We start from the raw sequence: 14871 nt of genomic DNA on the forward strand, positions 1-14871 counted from the left end.
GCCAATCGGCATAAAGTCCCGATGCCACACAACAACTGATACGAAATTCATTGATCAAGAAGTTCAGCGACTTTTGAATGAGGATGTTATAGAAGAGAGCTTATCTCCATGGCGTGCTCAGGTTCTTGTTACCCAATCAGAAAGCCACAAGCGCCGTATGGTAGTTGACTATTCACGAACAATAAATCAGTATCCCGAGCTAGATGCTTACCCACTCCCACGTATCGAGGATATAGTCAACAAGGTAGCAAATTATGAAGTGTTCAGTTCAGTTGATTTGAAAAACGCCTACCACCAGATCCCAATCTGTGAGGAGGATCGCCCTTATACAGCATTCGAAGCATGCGGTAAACCGTGCCAGTACAAACGGATTCCATTTGGCCCCACAAATGGAGTACCTCGTTTCCAAAGAATAGATACGATTATCAAAAATGAAAGACTTAATGGGGTTACTGCTTACCTAGACGATATCACTGTGGGTGGCAAGAACCAGGAAGAACATGATTTCAATTTGAAGAAGATCCTGAAAGCCAGGGTAAAGTATGAATTCACGATAAACGAGAAGAAGAGTGTTTATTCGGTCAAAAAATAAAGCTACTGGGTTATGTCATCTCCAATCATGAAATTCGCCCAGATCCCGACCGACTGACACCTTTACAAGAGCTCCCATTATCAACTGACACTGATTCTCTTCAAGGAGCGATGGGCAAGTTCGCTCATTTTGCCAACTTCATCCCAAGATTCTCCCAGAAAATACATAACCCTTCAAATGGTAGTTTTCTATTAAATGACAAAGCTATTGAAGCATTCAAAGCACTGAACGATGATGTGAAAAATGCACTAGTTTCAGCTATAGATGATAACGCTATGTTCACTGTAGAGACTGATGCTTCAGAACACACCACTGGAGCAACACTATCACAAAATGGACACCCCATTGCTTTCTTCTCTCGCACACTCAATCGACATTCATCTGTGGAGAAAGAAGCGCAGGCTATCATTGAATCCGTGAAAAGGTGGAGACATTATCTGCTAGGAAGATATTTTAGACTCATCACTGACCAGAAGTCAGTAGCCTTTATGTTTGATACTAGACATCTTGATAAGGTGAAGAATGAGAAGATACTGCGCTGGAGACTTGAACTCTCGTGTTTTGATTATGAAATAGTTTACAGACCAGGACAAAATAATGAAGCTGCAGATGCCTTTTCCAGCATCTGGCTATTCAGTGTTGCGGTCCTAAACTGAAGATCCTCCATGAAGCTTTATGTCACCCCAGTATAACACGGCTTAATCACTTTATTAAGTAGAAGAACGTGCCTTATTCACTAGAAGATATGTAAAGAAGGTCATATCAGCTTGTAAAATTTGTGCCGAATTGAAACCTAGATTCATAAGGCATGAGGATAATCTCCTCAAAGCTATCCGAATCTTTGAGCGCATCAGCATGGACTTCAAGGGACGTCTACCATCAAAATCTAGAAACCGGCATCTCCTCATATTAGTTAATGAATATTCCAGATTTCCCTTCGCCCTTCCTTGTACAGATGCCACCTCGTCCACTGTATTTCTAAACTTAAGCAACTTTTCCCCATATTTGGATTACCTTCAAATGTTCACTCCGACTGAGGCTTTCATGTCCCAAGAACTGAAGATATTCTTCACGGCTGTTGGTGTGGCGACAAGCAGGACGACTCGATACAATACAAGAGGCAATGGCCAAGCAGAAAAATATGTTGGAGTTGTTGAAAAATATACAACTCGCGTAGAAAACAGGGGGAATGGATATCCAATGGGAGGAAGTTGTACATGATGCCCTCCATGCCGTCAGATCACTGCTATGTAACTACTACAAATGAAACTCCTAAGGAAGTATGTCAGGCAATCTAAGTAGGGGCCACTCGTGGAAGTAGTTACTCTTCTTGAAGCAAATCCCGAGTATACTCATATTCAACACAAAGATGAAAGGGAAACTACTGTTTCGACTAGAAACCGGGCACCATTGCCTTCTCCTTCTGAAATAGGGATTTCTGAAGAAAGGGGGGAAGAAGATGCCTGAGGAGTAATAGATGGACAACATTCCCATGGAAGCCACACCACTGCCTCATCGCCCAGATCTTCAGATCCAGTTCCATGCGAGACGGAATCTCCTGAATCATCTAGGTCAGAGGAGAAGGTTCCAACCGCCCCTCCCACTCCACACCAGCTACCGATGGAGAACAAGAATCCGTCGCCGTCCTGCCCACGTTAAAGACTATTATCTAGGTGGAGGTGAATGATAAAACTTATTTGTGTGATCTCTTTGACATTCCTTAATCCAGTTTTAAAGTTGCCTTATTTGTATATTTTCCCTGACACTTTCTTGTCAGATGTTACTGTTGCCACTGAATTTGTTTATGCACCAGCTGGTCATCTTAAGTTTAATAAAACCTTACAAAAGGTGATTACATGGTAATTCACTTCAACATCAATACATCAAAACATTACATTTTTAATACTTCTGTAACATTTATACAGTAATATATACTGTTCAAAGATATTTCATCTACAAAACATTGTACCTGTACATTTTGGCATAATTGGAGTTAAAATTGAGATTTAATTTAATTCGGGCAGTGGGTCATTTATAGCAGCTGTGATGAAATCCAGGATCAGATAACCTTGGAGCAAGTCGCCTTTAAGCTCATAGCTGCATGGACATGTGGGAATCTGTACCTTTTCTCTTATTCGTCAGGAGCCTAGCATGCGACAGATATGAATAGTTAATATTTTCAAGGCTAGCACCGCCTGGCAAGTTTTCAGAACTCTTCACAAGACCAGTTTCGAACCATGATATTTTAAGAAGACGTGAAGAAAATTTATGATTGGTTTCCAAATAATCACACATTCTAGGCTGAGAACTGATAAAGGCAGTGTGTAATCGACGCTCCACTTACTCAGCTCTTACACTACTGCTTTCATACCGCTCTACTTCAGAGCACAACTTCACTTCGCTTTCCCACTACAGTTCTACAAGATATTCTACGCCAAGCGACATTTATTCGCCGCAATGTGTTACAAAGGGAACACTTTATTTTGTCTTCTGCAAGACAAAACCACTACAATATTAATTGAACACGTGTGGTATGCATAAATCATCTGAACACGCAAGTTAAGTGGATATTACGATCTGCGTTACCGGCGCGTGACTAATGTGCATGAACATGCTAGACTGCAATGGTGTACGCAACGACATTACTGGGGACAGGAATGGCAGCAGATAATGTTTACGGACGAATCCAGGTTCCGTTTGTTTGAAAATGATGGCCGCATTTTGGTTTACCGCAGACAGGGGGAGAGGCATCACATTGACTGCATTCGCACAAGACATACGACGCCAATTCAAGGCGATATGGTGTGGGGTACTATTGGGTACAAGGACAAATCACAGTTGGTGAATATCCAGGTCACTGTTTCCAGTTTGATGCATGTAAATGACAACCTGCGACCAGTAACCATACCCTTTCTGCACGAAATCCCAGACGCCATACTTCAGCAGAACAATGCGCGACCACATGTTGCTGCACGAATACATGCCTTCTTGTTGTCACATGATGTCAGACTGTTGCCCTGCCCCACCTGATCACCCGACATGTCGCCAATCGAAAATGTGTGGTATATGGTGAAAGGACGGGTGCGGCGCTGTGACCCAATGCCAACCACCACAGATGAACTGGAACCGGGTGAATGCAGCATGGATGGCTATACCCCAGGACACCACTCGCGCCTTATACTTGTCGATGCCATCACACATGGAATAAGTTATCAGTGTCCCTGGAGGACCCAGTGCCTACTAGGCAATAGGGCACATGCCGAACCTGGGTGACTGAAATTCTAATCGTTTCTGCAGAACATAGCCTACTAATGAACATCTCTTGTGAATATGAACTTCCTATCTCTAGTCTTTCAAGGCGTTTTCTTTTTATGAATATGAGTGTAGTTCTATCAGTTGAAATGTGTTGATATTGTAAGTCTTCAATTATTTGAAATTCGTTAACAGCGTAGTGTACTAACAATCAAGTGTTTAAAACCATAAACCAATTTGTTTAACTTAGAACCTAAAAGAATATAATACGGATGGATACGGAGCATTCTTTTGTAAATTTTTATAGAATATGACACGCCATCTTGCTTAATTTCATCAATGAAGTATAAATTGTCACCTAAATGTCATTCATGTACGTTAGGAACTAAACTTATGATAAAAAATACGTTATATTAAAAGTAATGAACGTCGATGTAAATGACTGACTGTTAATAATAGGATTTAATGACCTAGGATGCTCTATTTAAGAAGGCAGATCGTGCTCAATGGGAACAGCCCAGCCTTGTTAAGTGACAGAATGGGATGATAGTTCATATTTATGAACACTGAGGAAGTAGCAACGAACATTGCATTATGGAGAGTATAGTACCGAGCACATGAGGCGACCAGCTCAGTTTAAGATAATAATCACTCTCTGTGCTCACTCAACAACACCAAGCTTGTCTAATTAATAAAACGTACCTAATTGACGGAAATTTTAAACCATTATTAGTCTGTCTTCTATAATGTGCGAAGATAGAATGACAAATCTTCTTTATGTCCTAAAGTGATCATGATTCTTATTGGGGGGATTTGAAAAGTAGGGCTTGGTCATGAGTGCAAGCTTAACCTAACAGGCACGGATTCGACTTGAGACCTATCATCAAAGGCCCTGGATTCAACCCTAGGCGTAACCTTACAAGGTCATTAGCTTTACAGACTCATGTTTGACGTCCAAGAGTGCTGGCTTAAGCCAACAGGCACAGATTTGTTGCCCAGCTCAACCTTATACGGGCTTTTCACACTCGAGTTTGAGATTCGATCCTAGGCTTAACCTAACTAGACAATCAAGTTTAAGAACTTAATTTTAAATCCGTATTGAACCGATAATAAAATGGGAACAAAATAGTAAGGTCCACCTATTCAATGCAACACAATGTTATAAGCTTAACTATAACATTTTAATATTATTAATGAGACCAGCTTCGATGCATGTATGCATAATCTTCAGCCATAAACTTGAAAACAGACAATATCCTACTTAAAGTTACAAAACAATGCATAATAAATATGAGAGTACACTAACCTTATGGATAATTGGTAGAAATTGACGTGATTAAAACATAATCCTGAAACAATGTCTTATAACACTAGCTTGAAAGTTTTCTTTGCAGAAAATATAGCACCATTTCCTTATACAAAGTGAAATTCCTCTTGTTGGAAGTTCACCGAGTCTTGAAATGTGGGATAAAACTGTTAAGAGCATTAATCCAAAAACTTTTTCAAAGCACTGAGTGGAATATTGGCCATTGAAATTATATGTGATATTCTTTTTTAATCAACTTTTAAAATGATGTAGCAAGTTTTTAAATCTTTCTAGATTTCTACGTGATGTCAGCAATATTATAAGGTACTATAAATCTCTAGAATTCTAATCTATAAACTCTAATTTTTTCAATGTAAAATTTAGAGTAGCAAACATTAAAAATCAACAGCATGTTTCGCTTCAGCTCATGTGCTAGTGTCTGTGACTCTGCAACCGATCGGCTTCTCAAGACCTTAAGTAGCTTTATACAGGTATGCCCCTATGAACAATACAGATATTTTAAACCCTTCACCATCTCCCTAGTCCCATAATACCATCTTACGTCAAGTTTAGCTCTGAGCCCTACACCATAGCTCATTCCATTTAGCCCTCCTGCCCTTAAGCCATTTAGCCCTTTTGTCCTACAGCCATTTAATCCTTTGGACTTTTTTGCAGTTTCTCAGCTCCATGACCTAAGGCCACCTTTCAAAGTTATAGCCATATGAATAAAGCGTATATATTAAGCCTTCTATCATTTCCCAAGTCCTATTAAAACAATGTGTGTAGCTGCTATCTTGTTCCAAGAACAGATCCAAAAGCCCCTGGACCATGTCTCAGCTTGTCTAGTTAGCTTATGCCCGAGATCGAATCTGAAACTCGAGTCTGTAATGCCTTTGTAAGGTTAAGCTGGGCATCAAATTCTTGCTTGTTAGCTTAAGCTAGCACCCATGTCCCTGATCACATTGGCAGTTGGGTTTAGCTAGCACTCTTGGGCATCAAACTTGAGTCTGTAAAGGTAACACCCTCGTAAGGTTATGCCTACGGATGAATCCAGTGGCTGTAAGGTTAGGCCTAAAGTTGAATCTGTGCATGTTAGGTTAAGTTTGAACTCTTTGCCAAGCCCTATGTTTCAAATCTCCAGTCAAGTAAGGTTGTGAGTTTAAGTATGCACTCTTATACAGCACATTCCGTGTGGCAGAGGCCTTTCCCAGGGACGTGTGGTAACAGTGGCCGGCAAACATGTGACTAGCATCTACTACTATCTTCTTTTTTCAGTGTTACTTAAACCACGTTCCATACCTTCCAAGGACAGTGAAGAATATCTTCAAAGTTATCATATACTTATACTGTAGAAATTTGTGAGTGTTGATTTTCAATTCAAAAAGACTTTAATATTGAACAACATCAAGAAGACTTAATTTGTGTAATTCTTGTGATTTCTGAGCAGTTATGTTTTAAAATAAATGTAGTCTCCTGTTGTACTTCGTTTCTTTTGCCAGACATGTTCCAAGTCCCACCACATCTAAACATGCCTGAAATATTTAAGCATTGCCAACACAATGGTCCACCTCTGGATTCCCTGTGTTCAGCAATTGGGTGCAGAGTAGTTTGGGGGCAATATATAAATATGCAAGCTATTAAGATAATATTTTATTAGTACAAATAACACAAATAGTGTTCAAAATCTTTCATTTTGTGTGCTGTGGACGACTGTGCAACAATTACAGGAGTTAGGTGATGTCTTGATGTCTCCATTGAGTATCTTACCAAGTTTTAATACAATCAATATCTTTGATACTCCAGGTTACAGCTAAAAGTCACTAATTTTAGGTACCTCCAAGATTACTCTCTTGAGTGATAATCCTAGCAGTTTCCATTGCATTCGGTCTCGTCCAACCCAAGCAGTTCCTTTCCAGATGACCACATAGATAGGGACGTCCGCGTATGTACCGATTAGTACAAGGAATTTTATATAGTGAAAATAACTCCCTCAATTCATAACAGCAAAGCCACAAAGAACAACTTATACAAAATTCACACTACTGTCCTAGCTATAAGCCACTGCTTGAAATGAATAATTCCTGCAACATACTGCAAGTAGCAATGATACCAACTGCCACACATTATGTATATTGCAATCTTGGAACAGTATCAGCTGTTGTAAGGCATTGGAACAAAGCCAGATGTAACACAACACCTAGCAGTGCATTGCAGTGCATTACAGTACTCTGTGGAAGACATAGCAACCACTTGAAGAAAATGAGAATATTCATATAAAAACTACAATGTTTCTAAGGAACTTCAGATTTAATGCTTTAAAATAAGGGGTGTGGTGTTAGTAGTAGTGAATGATTTTTAAGAGGAAGTACAACTACAAAACCAGCCTCTAAAAAAGGGGTGTGTCACTGACATTGACATGACTATATTAAAAATGATCTGAAGACCTTAAAGATTCACTGGAGGAAAAAATGGTAAACTCCATAAATCCAGTACCTAATAATAATGGAACTGAACATACATTATCATTGTTACCAAGTTTTTGTGGTAGGTAGATGTGAAAGAAGGTGCGGGGGTGAACGGGTCTCAACCTACGAAATTAAAGTTAATGTAAAATTTAACAAGGTTATATTTTCTTTCCAAAATTCAGAAATAACACGAATGGCAGGTACAGAGTAGCAAGGCAACAAAAGTACAATTACAGTATATACAGGATTTGGGCTTCGAGCCCCGAACTCGCAATTCTTGGGCAACTAGCCCAACTTTACCTCAAAACAAGATTTAACAGAGGGGCAGAAAACCCCATTCATGCCCAGGAGCACTTGCTCTAAATTACACAGAAAAGCCTCCTCGAGGCATACAACACTCATTTTTTGAGAAAGAGCCACTCGCTCTCAACTTTAAGCCTATCAAAGGCCACACCAAACTCCACCTTCAAGTTGTCCTCTAAGGACATAGACACAGGGGTAAAATACCCAACCTACTGAGGCGTATTAAGTGAGAAAAAGGTTAATTACATGACCTCTAAAATAACAATTTGAGAGGAGGCTATCTGCACTCCTAATACATTTTGTTTAAAAACTAATCTGGCTCTAGGCCGCTAATGCAAGGGCTAATCCCATACTACACAGGTGACTTTAGAAAAGAACAATTTACATTACATTAAGGAAGAATCGGTTGTGAGAAGTAAGTTCACCTCAAAACAATATGAGTGGGAGCTCGAGAGGGTTAAGCAGTCTCCATCCCAATATGTAGCTTAAAAGAGAATAGATACAAAGAGTCTTTACATTTTAGGGAAAAGTTACATGGAGGAAAAGCTTCGGACCCGCCCCGAGAGTTAAGCTGCTGAGCTAGCAAGAAAAGAAGTTATTATACGGCCATTACCCGGTTGTTGAACTGCTGTCCGAAGAAAGAGGCGCTTCCCGCCCCCTGCTATGTACTTTACACACTGAACGATGGTACTGAAGTGGCGCAGAGACCCTAAAATCAGCAGTTTATATACTCTCGCGGAAATTTCGAGGCGTTTCAGGAAAGAAAACACCCGCCCACAATCATTTATTGGTTAGGGTTAAGCAGCATATCCAATTTGAAGAAGAAACCCCTTATTGGTCGTAAATTAATTAAAGAAATTCGGGATTGGCTAAATTCAAAACAAGGGGAAAGAAAGGGGAATACAGTCAACTTAAACAATACCAGAAATAAATTTAACAAGAAACAAACTTTTGAAATAAAAATTTCTCCAAAAAACAGTTCTTTCACCTTGCACTAGGGTGCACTATTGTAGTTCTTCAGTAGTGTCCTCTAGAAGAGAAAGTTCACACTTCTTACTACAGGTAAAACAAAAATACATCGAAAACGACCCAGTTCAGAAACTTCAAAATTTCCAAGTAGTGACATCTTCTGGGTAACTTGAAAATTAATACATTAGATAGAGTTCGGACTTCCTCCAGCAGAGGGTTTTCAACTGGCGCAAAGTTTGAATTAGCGGCGTGGAGGTGTACCACCCGGTACAGACCTCCCCCCCCCAAAAGTTCCTCCAAGGGGTAACACAGAGGAACATAAACTTTGTTTCAAAATAAGTTCCAAGTTATGATCTTGATATAGACATTAATTGCGGAAGCATTTATAAAATTTACTAAATTAGGTTTGATCCAGTTCCAAAATTCTTGTAGTAACTGTTGAAGTAATGTCTTTATGTTTGTAGAAGTTGAATTCAGAAGGAAAATTTTAGTTTTGTAAGGTTGATGAAAAATTTACTAAGTCCACCAGATATTGCAGGAAATCCAGAAAAAGGTAGTAATGTTGAACTGGAATGTCCATGTAGCTGATTAAATATTTTCAAGGTTGATTAAGTTGGATGGCCAAACCGGACGCTGCAGCTTGTGTCCAGAGGAGGCCGCTCGGACCCCTCAAGTACCCTGAGATACCGCTCGCCCGCACTATGGGAGGAGTAGTGGTGTTGAAGCACGCCGCGCCCGTGGTGAACATATACAGGCTGCGGGCAAGTAGCAGGTTGTGCGCCGCACATCAGCCTTGGCCGGGAGGAGGGCTCCGGCTCGCCGTGCACATGTCGACCTCGCTGGAGTAGAGGGGGCCCTTCCTCTATCCCAGTCGCGGCACGGCGCCGCGCGGCTGCGGGGGCACTGAAACATTAAAGCTCGACGGCAGAATTTTTGTTGGACCAGAATGATAGTAGGGTACATTCATTGTGGTGAGGTTGAGGGGCCAGCGGCGTGGAGAAATTCATTTCATGTACAAGCCACTGTGTGTAGTGGAGCAGGAGACGGGAGCGTGGTAATGGCCGTGGCAACGACAGGATGGCAGTTTAACGGTTCGGGGAAGGTTTTACAAAAATGCTTACATATAAAACAAAATATTATAGAAGGGGCAGAAGGCCTTAAAAGTGAAAACCTGAAAAAAAAAATATAACCTTCATATTCCTTTCAAGATTATATGAAGCAAGTTAGCACAGAAATTATACAGGTTTCACCTGCGACAGGTGAACCCTAAATATCCTCTCGGTGGCTGGATTACTTAATAACAACGTAACCGGCGTAAGGAAATCGAGAATGACACACGGCCCAAGAAATCTGGGGCAAGCTTGCCCGCGGGAACAAAATTCTTGACCATCACTTGGTCGCCTACCTTCAAATTGGTGGGTCTCCGTCCACGATCATATCTTTCCCTAACCTTTTCATGAGACACTTTAAGATTGGCTTTAGCCTTCTTCCAAAGATCTTTAATATTGTCCGAGTCTATTGTCTCCGGTAGAATGTCACTCAGAGACCAGAGGTTAGAGAGCGGCGTGTTGGGAACAAACTTGAACATCAAAGACGCTGGAGTAAATTTATGTGATTCATGAACCGCCGAATTCAAAGCAAAAGCTAACCAATGCAGGGACGTGTCCCACCTGGAATGATCTTCATGATGATAGGCAATAAGCGCGGACCTGAGATTACGATTAACCCGTTCAGCCAGAGATGGTTGAGGGTAATAAGCAGAAGTCGTCACATGAGAGATGGACAAGTCAAAACAGAATTTACGAAAAAGATTTGATGTGAACGCCTTAGCATTATCAGACACAATATATTGGCACGGACCAAAAGAAGCAAAAATAGAATTTAGGCAAGTAATGGTGGACTGAGTGGTAGCCAGCTTAGTCGGAAATAACCAGGAAAATCTTGTAAAACCATCTACACATACAAAGATGAACTTGTTGGCATTTCCCTTTGACTGAGGGAAGGGTCCTACATAATCAATATACAGGCGTTCCATGGGGCGCGAAGCCTGATGCGAAGACAAAAGGCCTACCTTGGTGGACATGGTGGGTTTACTAAGCAAACAAGATTTACAAGCTTTTACTAGTTCACGGATTTCACCGTCCATACCCTTCCAGATGAACCTTTCACAAATCTTTTCACGAGTTTTAAAGATTCCAAGGTGCCCCCCTAATGGGGTCTCATGATAGTACTTGAAGATCATAGGCACAAGAACAGCTGGAACGACAACCTTCATCATCTTATCATGCTTCGAAGGGCAACATAGAACACCATTCCTCAGTACATTAGGGACAACATGTTCCCCAGAAGAAAGGGTTTCCATTATCGGAGCCAGCGTCGGATCTTCACGTTGGTATTTCTCGATATCCCTAAAGAGCATGGGAGCATCTGTTAAGATGGCATTAACATCAGACAGTATGGACTCGGGAGGTGATGAACTGTCGACCGGTTCATGGGTCTCGACGTCGTTGGAAAACATACGGCTGAGTCCATCGGCAACAACATTTTCGGTCCCTCTGATATGCCTGACATCGAATTGGAAGGCAGAAATTCGGATGGCCCAACGGGCTATACGACCAGTATGACGCGGCCTACCTAAGACCCAGCTTAAGGCTTGATTATCTGTCTCCAGGTCGAATTTGACATGTTCCAGATAGAGACGGAACTTTTCTAAGGCAAATAAGACTGCCAAACCTTCGAGCTCATAGATGGAATACTTGGCTTCTTGAGCCGATAGAGTCCTAGATGCATAGGCGATGGGTCGCCTCCCTAATTCAGTCTCTTGAAGAAGGACTGCTGCTACTGCTGACGACGGCGCGTCAGTTTGGACGATGAATTTCTTTGAGAAATCAGGCATAGCAAGGACAGGGGCATTACAGAGAGCTAATTTACTTCAAAAGCGGCTTGTTGAGAAGGTCCCCACTCGAATTTGATGCCTTTCCTACGAAGAAGGTTTAAGGGCGCCGCTCTATTAGCGAAGTTAGGAATAAACTTCCTGAAGAAATTCACCATACCAATGAACCTGGCGATACCTTTAATGTCCTTGGGAGGTTTAAAATCACGGATGGCCTGTGTTCTAGAATGATCGACTGCAACACCATTGGGTGACACAATATGCCCTAGGAATGACATAGAGGGCTTAGCAAAGGCAACCTTGGACAACTTGACAGTTAACCCAGCCTTACGAAGGCGATTGCGAACTTCTCCCAGATGATCTAGATGTTCTTCGAAGGTCTCCGAAAATACGACGACATCATCCAAGTAGTGATACAAGTACTCAAATTTGATGTCGGAGAAGACCCTATCTAGCAGCCTAGTGAGTACAGCTGCTCCCGTGGGGAGCCCGAAAGGCACGCGGTTGTATTCATACAAATTCCAATCCGTGGCAAACGCTGTAAGATGTTTAGACTCTTCCGCTAGGGGAATTTGATTATAGGCCTGATTGAGGTCCAAGATAGTAAAGAACTTGGCCCTACGAAACCATGAAAAGCAAGAATGAAGGTCCGGAAGGGGCACAGATTGTAACACCACCTTCCGATTGAGAGCCCTATAATCAATGACAGGCCTGAAGCCCCCTTGGGGTTTCGGGACTAGAAAAATAGGTGAAGAATACGCCGACTTAGAGGGCCTAATAATACCATCCTTCAACATCTGATCGATGATTTTTTTCAGAGCCTTCATTTTAGGTGGAGATAGCCTATATGGCGGAAAACGGACAGGAATCGAATCCGTGACCTCAATTTTGTATTCAATAAGGTCAGTAACACCAAGAGTATCAGAGAACACCTCTGGAAACGACTGACACAACTTACGAATACTATCAGCCTGCTCCTCAGGTAGATGTCTAAGGTCTAACAACATCTCATCCTGGGTAGGCGAAATAGAGGAACATGATACAGAATTACACTTCAATAATGGGATTTTACAATTAAGCGCAAATTTGAATGTGCACGACTTACTCTGAACATCGAGCACAAGACCAGTGTGAGAAATGAAGTCAGCTCCCAATATGATGGGGCAAGACAAGTGCTTAGCCACAAACAGTTTGATTTTCCATGTAAATTTAAAAATACGAATTTTGACCTGTAAAGAACCTAGAATTTCTAATGGAGATGAATTAGCCGAAACATATTGGATCGAAGAGGAACAATAGTCAGGAAGTTTACAAACAGATTTCAATTTTGCACACCATTCAGCCGAAATAATAGAACAAACACTGCCTGAATCTAATAGAGCTGTTATAGGCTCATTAATTAACTCAATTTTGAGAAAGGGGACCGGTGCGGGGGTATCCGCCACAATCCTAAGACACTCTTTGGGGCATTCAAAAGATGGATTTGCAGATTGAACGTTCCCTGAATTTTCGATCTGTTTACCAGGGGTTGAGCCTCGGAAAGATGGATTAGTCGACTCAGCCGAAGCCACTAGTCACTTTTTATTATTGGCATTGGTGGAATTTGCACCAGAGGTTGAGCAGGAGGGGGTGCTATTTGAATTTGGGCAATTCTTGGCGATATGTGAGAAAGCCCCACATTTAAAACAGCCTTGTGATGAACCAGCTCCATTATTTGCCCTACTAGTTTTGACCAATGGACATTTATTGCGAAGATGGTCAGGCGACCCACAAGCATAACATTTACGGGGTGTGACTGGTCGGCGAGGTGGAGGCCGAGTATTATTAAACGAAGGAGGGGGTTCTTTCGCGACACGCAAGGAATCGGCGTATCTAACTCCTTCCGCTGAGACGGCCAATGCTTCAAGTTCAGAGAAGGTTTGCGGGCACTCCGCGAAACACAAATATGACCTATAAGATGGTGAAATGCCTTCCACAATAGCTTGCAAACACCCTAGTATAGAACTTAATGTCTTGTATGAAATCAGCCAGATTTTCATCCAATCTCTGTACTCGATAATAGTACTTCTGAATCAGAGATGACCTCGCGCGAGCAGGAATAAAATTTGCAAGTAGATGTGCATGAAAATCTTCAATAGATGACTGTTCGGCAATGGCTCTTACTATTTTATCTGAGAGAATACCAACTGCATAAGGATAAATTATCTGTGAAATTTGACACGGAGAAAGAGAAAAACAAGGGAATGATCCTGAAATTCAACTAAAAACCTTAAGAATGAAATAACTTCACTGGTGGTATTAACAGAAAACTTAGAGATACCTCTGAGCAACATTGCTAATGGATGAGGCAAGCTGCTGAACCCAGGTGACATAGTAGGTAAAGGTTTCAGTGGCAAAGAAGTTAGTTCAGAACGTACATTATTCAACGACGTACGGCGTTCAGACTCGTTGTCCAATGGGGCCGAGATAGTTTGAGCTCCAACGGTTTTCCTATTGACTTCTCCCTTAGGAGGCTCTTCCTCGCTACCTACATTCACCGTAGCGGGTTGATCAGTTTTGGGAGGAACTTCCCCAGTTAACAATTGAGTGACCTTACTAGATAATTCAGAAATATTTTCAAGCACCGTACTAGCTTCCTTCCTCTGAACGTCATTCAACTTTTGGGACAACAGATCGTTAACTCTATTTGAAAAATGAAATAGCCTGGCGTGCACACGCTTAATTTGATTAGGAGAAGGATCATTTTCGTCAAAAAAACTAACTACAGATGCTAGCCCAGTAATATTCTCGATGATCGTGGAAAGAGAGTCGTCAATTTCTTTCTCTCCCAATGTGGGGATGGAAATGGGCAAATCAAGGGACTCTCTAAGCTTGTTTGTGTCTACTGCAACCGTACCTCCAGATTGCACATTTCTGATAGTTAACTCATAGATCAACTCCTCCTTGCGCAAATAGTTAAGATGGAGAACATCGCGGGGGGCCGGGCATGATGACAGAACAATTTTGAAACAGGACAAATCAAAAATTCCAGCAACTGAGAAAATTGTTAGAGTTCGGATCAAAGCAATGTTTAGCCGTCAAAAGGGGCTAA

Source organism: Anabrus simplex, chromosome X (assembly GCF_040414725.1).
Source record: "Anabrus simplex isolate iqAnaSimp1 chromosome X, ASM4041472v1, whole genome shotgun sequence".
NCBI classification, from domain to species: Eukaryota; Metazoa; Arthropoda; class Insecta; order Orthoptera; family Tettigoniidae; genus Anabrus; species Anabrus simplex.